Source organism: Artemia sp. Qi Xiang Cuo, chromosome 2, assembly GCF_049724085.1.
Source record: "Artemia sp. Qi Xiang Cuo chromosome 2, ASM4972408v1, whole genome shotgun sequence".
NCBI classification, from domain to species: domain Eukaryota; kingdom Metazoa; phylum Arthropoda; class Branchiopoda; order Anostraca; family Artemiidae; genus Artemia; species Artemia sp. Qi Xiang Cuo.
Window position 1 is genome coordinate 23,974,834 of NC_142795.1, and position 8,552 is coordinate 23,983,385.

The window sequence follows — 8,552 nt, forward strand, 5'->3', positions numbered from 1 at the left end:
TGTAAACACCAATATAATATGGACATGAAGAAAAAAACGGAAAAATACAATCACTTTTGGAAGGTACTCGAGCAATACAAATGTATAGAATAAGGTAAGGGCGTATCACGTCAACGTCACCACCACCATCATCAGCAGCAGTTCGTCTTACCAGTGTTCGTGGATATTACGCAACGAGTTTAAATTTAAGAGGACGGAAGTTTTGAAAGTTACCTATGAAAATATTGGTGAATCGGGGAGTTTAAGTTCACCCACCATTCTTTCCAAGGTCCCTGGTGTTCACACTAAAAGTGTACAAGACTATCTACAAAATGAATCAAGTTACACACTGCATAGAAATCATAGACTTCGTGCTAATCAATATCGAAAAACTAAAGCCTTTTTCCCATTGCATATAATGCAAGCAGATCTCCTGACTCTAGATGAGATTCAACAACGTCACAATACACCGTACAAGTACATTCTACTTGCAATCAGTGTTTTTAGTCGCTATGCACATGCCATTCCATTGCGATCAAAGAGAGGCATTGAAGTTTCTCAGGCCATTGAAAGTATTTTCGAAACGGAGTAGTCTAAAAAAAATTCAAACGGACTATTGATGTTGAGTTTTCAATCCCCCCATTGCAATCACATAAGAACCACATAGCACATTGCTGTGCTATAGTTCCGTCAAGAGACAAGTTTCACTTGTCAAGCAGTGGACAAAACAACGTTAAATATTGATGCCTTGACGCTTCGCGTTGGCCAATATATGATTTACATAAAATCATGTTGATTTATAATCAACGATCCCATCGATCATTGTCAAAGTCAGCCCGAGTGGAAGTTTATTATTCTAATAATGACAAAATTGACATCTTTCTTAAAAAATATTTCAATGAAACAACTACCAAGAAGAAAAATAAATTCAATGTTGGTTATACTGTTTGACCTGATAGAGTAAATAATGTTTTTGAAAAGGGGAATTACTTGTGGTCCATAAAAATTTTTAAAGTGATGTAAATCCTAGACACTAAACCCATAACTTATCGTTTGCGCTATACCAAAGAGGAAGAGATTCTCGGCGGCTTTTATGACTATGAACTACAAAAGATTAAACATAATAGTGAAATATATCAGATTGAAAACATGTTAAAGACTCGTACTCGCAGGGGTAGGAAACAGTTACTTATTCGGTGGCTAGGATACAACTCTGATTTTGATTCTTGGATCGGTGTTGAAGATATTGACAATGCCTAATGATTTCTATGTAACATTTATGTCCAACGTTTCCGATTCTCTCTACAACAACTTGAATACGAAAAGAGATTTTTGGACAAAACTCTCCCCGACCATCAAATTTTACGGCGCCTATTAAGTGGCTCTTGTCATCTTTATACTCAAAATACCTATGACATCCTGAGAAAGAATCGTGTGTATGATATAAAAGTTATACCATTCGATTGGCCACTCTTTGTCAACTATGAATGGGTTGAAGCACTTAAATATAGCGAATATCCACATGCCAAATTGAAATATATTGAATACGATAATATGACTGATTTGTGTCGTACAATCAATAGAAAAATCTCATATCGTAGGAATGGTAAATTCCATATTAAATATTTCATTGGAAAACGATAGGATTTAAATTACCTCACCTGTTGACACTGAAATAATTATTCTCAATGATAATCTGAGAGATGTTCTTGGAAAATAAACAGAATTTGATCCATGGGGAAAACGCTTGCAGTGTTTAGGGGATGAATCAAGTCATGTTTGCTGATTATCCACCTGGCTTTACCTCGAAATCTTACATTTTTCTCTATGCATCTTTTATGAAAACATCAAGAGTTGGCAAATAAAATGTACCCCTCTTACGTGTTCTTGAACGAAAAACAACTCATGAACTTGTTCATCACTATAATATAAGCATGTTCAGTATGTTTCTGTAAGTACTTCGTATTTTTAACTATGTCCGTTAACACTAAGAAGGGAATTGGGCGATCCTCTAGCAATAACAAAAGGTTTAGCAGTGATCACATGTCATTTTCGACCAACTGTCAGCGACAGCACAATCACCTAAAATGAACAATAGAATAATTACATTTGTCTGTCCCTTTATTGAGTGCTCTGTTGGTGCTTTGAATCCACGTCAAATAAGTAATGGATTGGACTACTTAAAGGGTTTTACTACAAGGTCTGGCTTTGGTATTGGTAGTTAGTTCGCTAGGCTATTTCGTTCTGCAGTACCCCTTGCCAGAAAATATCTTGTGCCTGCTGCATCAAATTTTGCTGCCTCCACACTACAGACTGGGGGTCGGGCAAGAATTTCAATGAGAGTGTTAAGGAAAATATTAGATTTTCAGCAGGAGCCGTTGGTGAGCAATTAAAGTCTCTGAAAAATAGGGAGGGATTAAAAAGAATGTATGCGTTTCATTTGCTCATCAGTCTTCACCCAGGTGGGACGTAACGAACCCCAACTAGGACTGAACAAGAAAGCAAATGAGACAAATAAGCAGAAGAAGAAAAAGAAAAAGATTTTTCGATCAAAGAAGGACTTCTTCTCTTAAGATGACTTATCTCCCCCACAAGGAATCATATCCATCAATCAGTTCCTCATTGAATCTGTTCAATGCTGAAAACGTTAATGTCAGTCTGAAGTACGGCTACTGTGAACAATTTCACCCTCATCAACCCATTTCAGAAAATATACACTTTCAAATATTTTCCAATGAAGTCTATTTCATTGATTTGTCATTAACATTTATTGATTTAAATGTCGCGGAGAAGAAAAAGTCAGATAATACAATTCCAAATGCTGCCGACGGTCTCTCCTACGAGAACTGTATTCTACACAATCTATTCAAACAAATTAATGTATTTATTAATGGAACATTGGTGAGCACTAGCAATAATTTATCAAACTATGCAAGCTACATACAATTTATGATGATGGCACCAAAGGCATACAAGGAGTTGAGAGGAAAACCATTGGGCTATGAATATCGATCAAGTGTTGTTACTGATGGTGAGTTGACTACTGCAGTGACCCAAGAGTATCATCTGGTTGGAAAATTAAATCATGAGATATTCAATATATCCCAATGGTTACCCCCAATGTCAAGATTGACATAAGGTTACAAATGGCCCCATGGAATTTTATTTTAAGAAAAACACTTCCTCCAGTACCCGACGCAATTCACATTATCACATCGACAATTCTCCACGTCCTAAAACAAAGGATTATTAGCTCCGTTGCATTGGCAGTGGAAAAGCTAAGAGCCAATGGCACCAACATTAAACTTTTTGTCCCTCATACGATCACCAATCAACGTCACATTGGCACCGGCTCTCGTACCTATAGCGATTTATCATTTATCAATGGAGAAATCCCATCAAAATTGGCTTTGGCCTTTGTGAAGAGTGGCAGTGCTGTTTGATCCTGGACTGAATCCCCCCATGACTTTGATTTTTTCGGTCTATCTAGCCTTGTGGGCAAAGTGAATGGTATTCCACTGTACACACTATATATTGACAAAAATCGCATTAAACTCACTACGGTCTAACTATTCGGGCTATGGATAATTACTCAACTATTTAAAAATACCATAGCCAATTCATCATTCTAAAAAAAACATCGGTTAATTTTTATTGAAACTTTAGAAACCATCGACAGAAGCTTAGTACGTACAGGGAATGTGCATTTCGAGTGTACACTTGCTGATACTCAGACTGAGAGTATCACGCTAATATCACTGAGTCATTTGAAACCTATTGGGAAATCACACCCGACGGCAGTGTTCTACTAGACCTAGCACCATGAACACAAACCAAATAATCAATGTATTTAGCATGGCTCCATACATGTCCCACAACAAGTCCTATTGCATACCATTGGACTTCATTGAAAAAATTCCAAGTGTTAACAATACCCTAATCATTGTTAATAGCAGTCCATCGAAGTTGAAGACCGGCCATTGGCTATGCATCTTTCAAACAGCCAAGAATATTGAATTTTTTGATCCTCTTGGCCTATCGTATAAATTCTACACTAAATTCTACAGCAACTTTATTGAAAGAAGTGGGAAAACCATTATTCAAAATCAACGAAGAGTACAGGATTTAACGACTAAGACATGTGGCTTTCATGCACTACTCTTTTTCATGTTCAGATGTCGTGGCTACACCTACAAGCAGTTTCTCGACATCTTCGTTGACTTATCTCAATTGAACGACTTTCTAGTGGAAAATATACTTACAAGCGTATTTAATATAGATTTTAGTGCCCTACGAATAAAATGTTCTAAAAATATATGTGAAATTGTTTATTAATAAATGATAAAAATTTATATAGATGATAAAACGACTTTTCTACTCTTTAGATTTCATCTTCTACTAGGTATTTGTCAACAACAACTAGTGCAGGTAGATTATCTGAATTCACAGTGTACTGATCCTGATGTACTGCAATGTCAGGGTCACATTTTCTACAGTAGAATGTAACTTCACTTTTGTCATATCTCTTTGTATAGTCAATGATACTGTTCTCATTCATTCTATAGAATTCACATGTTTCAATTTGATTATTTGAAGCAATTTCACAAACAGTGTCCTGAAGCAGCGAATCACATTCCGTCACAGCCAAATAAAAATCAATGGGATTATAATCATAACACCCCTTGTCTTCACAACGATGATGTAGAAACCATATTCTTTTCTTGTTCCAACAGTTTAATTGCTGACCCAGTTCCTCCTCCCAGAACAATCTAAAACCACGACGATACCTATCTCGTAGCAATTAACTAAAATCACGCTTATGATTCTTTTCAATCGTACCGGGATATGTATTCTCCCACTGATGACATTTTCATAATGACAAGTAGAGCATAGGTGGCCCCAAAGATGAGAGTCACACACCTTTTCAAGACAGGAATTACAACCTTTAATTTGTACAGCATATCATCTATGCAATTTACACGGGTTGCATAATCTACACTTTTCATCGTACTCATCAATCATTGTGCAATTCTCACATGATGACCAACTTTCCAGTGTGTACATAAATAGCGGACATGTATGGAACATTTTTTCATGTGTTGACACTGCCACTGCCACAATGAAACTGAGCTACCAACAACAACAAATTGACTGGGATAGAGAGAGGAGTAAATCATCCTTGAGCATCATCTTTCTCATGAAAAAAGTCCTAAATTTCTAAACTAATATTTAAAAGCATATCCACAAAATCATTTTGCCGTGTCGTGATCAATATATCAATAAATTATGTAAATGCTTTTGAACCACGACGTAAAAGCTTGATACAATATTCTAATGATCATTTTTAAATATATCGACAATAATACCTTGAGATAATGTATTTTTTTGAATATACATATCTAGAAAATCATCATCTAGATCAAAGCATTTGTCCATAAGAACTAGATTCCTCATGATTCGCTCTTTCTCGAATCCATCCATTTTTTTTTTTTTTTTTTTTTTTTTTAGTCCTAACACTCTCAAAGTCAATTACAGACCAACCAGAATTTTTCTATTCCGATAAATATACGCCAGTCTACTGTAGAAAGAAAAACACCATTCATTTAGATGAAATTTATTTGAGCATAATTGCAATAATAATATCTCCTGATACATTTTGTTCTCATCAGTATATTCCTATAACACATCTAATGCTGTCCAAAGTTTATTTATATGCATTATTTTTACATTTATATAAAAATATAGTTCTTCCTCCTAATTAGGCCACTCTAATGATATCACGTGTCTACCATACATATTATCCTACTCAAGACATAGTTTACAGCCTCTAGCCATTTCCACAGCCACACTGAGTACTCGTAAATCGTTACTGCTGCTGCCAGGTCCATCATTAATCTGCACTAATGCAAATACACCACTCATTTTTCTCTACTACTATCCTCTCAAATAAGCTATTCTCTCTGTAGTCAATTCTCTAATTAATATGAATTGCAGAGAAAACCATTCATTTTATTCAAATCCCAACCACAAATTAGGTTTTTGTATATTGAGTACCCTTCGCTCCCTGATTGGCTCCTAAAAAACGGATGTTGACTCAAAAACCAGTCTGATTGAGTTGTATAATTTCAACCATACTCTCAAAACATGTTTGACCACATTATACCTTGCCAAAAAACCTTTCTGGTAATCTGCCTTGGAAAGGTGCCATGGAACGTAATCTCCCCAAATAGCACCGGAAGGAACATAGTCTGCTAGAAGTATAACTTAGATCTCTACTGTAATTCACTTTTTAAAAGTCAAAAGTGATCGGAGGGCAGCTAGCCTCCCCCCCACTCCATTTGTTTTTTTCCCAGCGGCACTTTATATAGAAGAGGTTGTCGTATAAACTTCAAAGGGGCTCATTCGATTGGAAATCGAAAGTTCTAGTGCCCTTTTTAAAAACCAAAAGTGGTCGAAGGGCAACGAGCCCCCATCCAAGCCCTTTTCCCCCAAATACATCTGATAAAAAATTTGAGGTAGTAATTTTGTTAAAAATAGTTCAAAGACCATATAACAAAACTCCTTTACGTATGACCATTTCGTTAAAAATAGTTCAAAGGTCAGATAAAAAAAAAACTCCTGTGTCGATGCAACATCCCAGGGCCCAGGACAGGTGATGTAAGTACTGCTCTGGGGGCATATATGGTTCTTATGAAAGGTATGCTCGTATAAACTTCGAAGAGGGCTCATTTGATTGGAAATTGAAAGTTCTAGTTCGCTTTTAAAGAGTCACAAGATATCGCCGGGCAACTAGCCCCCCCCCTCCACACATTTTTTCTTCAAACCCATCCGATAAGAACTTGGAGATAGCCATTTTAAAAAAAAAAACATTCCAAAAATCATATTATGAAAACTCTGGGGTCGACACAACCCCCCAGGGCCCGAAGGCAGGCGTTGTAAGTAATGCTCTGTGGGCATATATAGTTCTTATGGAAGAGATGCTCGTATAAACTTCGGTGAGGGCTCATATGATTGGAAATTGAAAGTTCTCGTTCACTTTTTAAGAGTCAAAAGATATCGGAGGGCAACTAGCCTCCCCTCTCCAACCCCTATTTTCCTTAAACCCATCCGAAAAGAACTTTGAGAGAGCCATTTTTTTCAAAATGGTTCAAGGATCATATAACTAAAACTCGGGGGGTCGACGCAATCTTTCAGAGCCTGGGGTAGACGTTGTAAGTTATGCCTGGGGGCATATAACTGTTTTGGAAGGGATGCTCGTATGAACTTCAGAGAGGGCTCATTTTATTGGAAATTGAAAGTTCTAATTCAGTTTTTAAGAGTAAAAAAAGATCAGAGGGTAACTATCTACCCCCCACCCCTCACGCCCATTTTACCCCCCAAGCCTCCGATAAAGATTTTGAGTCAGCCATTTTGTTAAAAATAGTCCGAAGGTCAAATAAAAGAAATTCCGGTGTCGACACAACCACCCAGGGGCGGCGGTAAGGCGCTGCAAGTTATGCCTTGGGGGCATATAAAAGTTCTAAAAGTTCGAAACTAAAAGTTCTATTTGATTTTCTAAGAGTAAAAAAAGATCGGAGGGCAACTAGCCCCTCCCGCCCTCAACGCCTTTGGGCTTATCGGATCGATAAACCGATCCGATAAGAATTTGAGGTGACCATTTTGGTAAAAATAGTTCAAACGTCAGATACTAAAACTCCGGGGTTGACACAACCCCTAGGGCCCGAGGACAGGCGTTGTAAGTTATACTCTGGGGGTATATACGGTTCTTATAGAAGGGATGCTCGTAAAAACTTCAGACAGGGCTCATTTGATTGAAAATAGAAAGTTCTAGTCCACTTTTAAATAGTAAAAAGAGGTCGAAGGGCAAATAGCCCCCCACGCCCCAGGATATTTCTCCAAACCTTTCCGTTAAAAATTCTGAGATATCTATTTTGTTAAAAATAGTTCAAACATCAGATAGTAAAAATCCGAGGTTGACACAAACCCATTTTTTCACTTTGATTATGTTACATTGATACCAGTTTTGATACTTTGATGAACATTTGATCTTAAAAAAAAAATCGATTTGGAAATAAGTAATTTTTAAAAACTTGAAACTTTTTGCAATCTAAAACGAACAAAAATCAATTAAGAAAACTTTCCGAAAAATAAGCTTTTAAAAGAAAAATAAAGGTCATTTTAACTTAAGCTCAGCAGATACAAATACTTGTTAAAATTCAAATTCAAAACGACCAGAAATTAGTATTAAAGAATAAATGAAACCCAAAACGAACAGAAATTAAATAAACAATCACAGCAAAAATCATACAACAAGTAAAAATAGAAATGAATAAACAGATCCTAAAGCAAGTAATGCTTGGATGGAATATAAAAATCAAGCTTAAAGCGAAAAAAAGTATTTTGCTATTGAAGTTTAAATGAAACTTAAAACGAACAGAAATTAAATAAACAGTCAATGCAAACAAACATACAACAGATATTAATGTAAATGAATAAATAAATCTTAAAACGAATGAAACTTAAATTGAATATGCAAATCAAGCTTTAAACGAACAAAAATCACTATACACAAG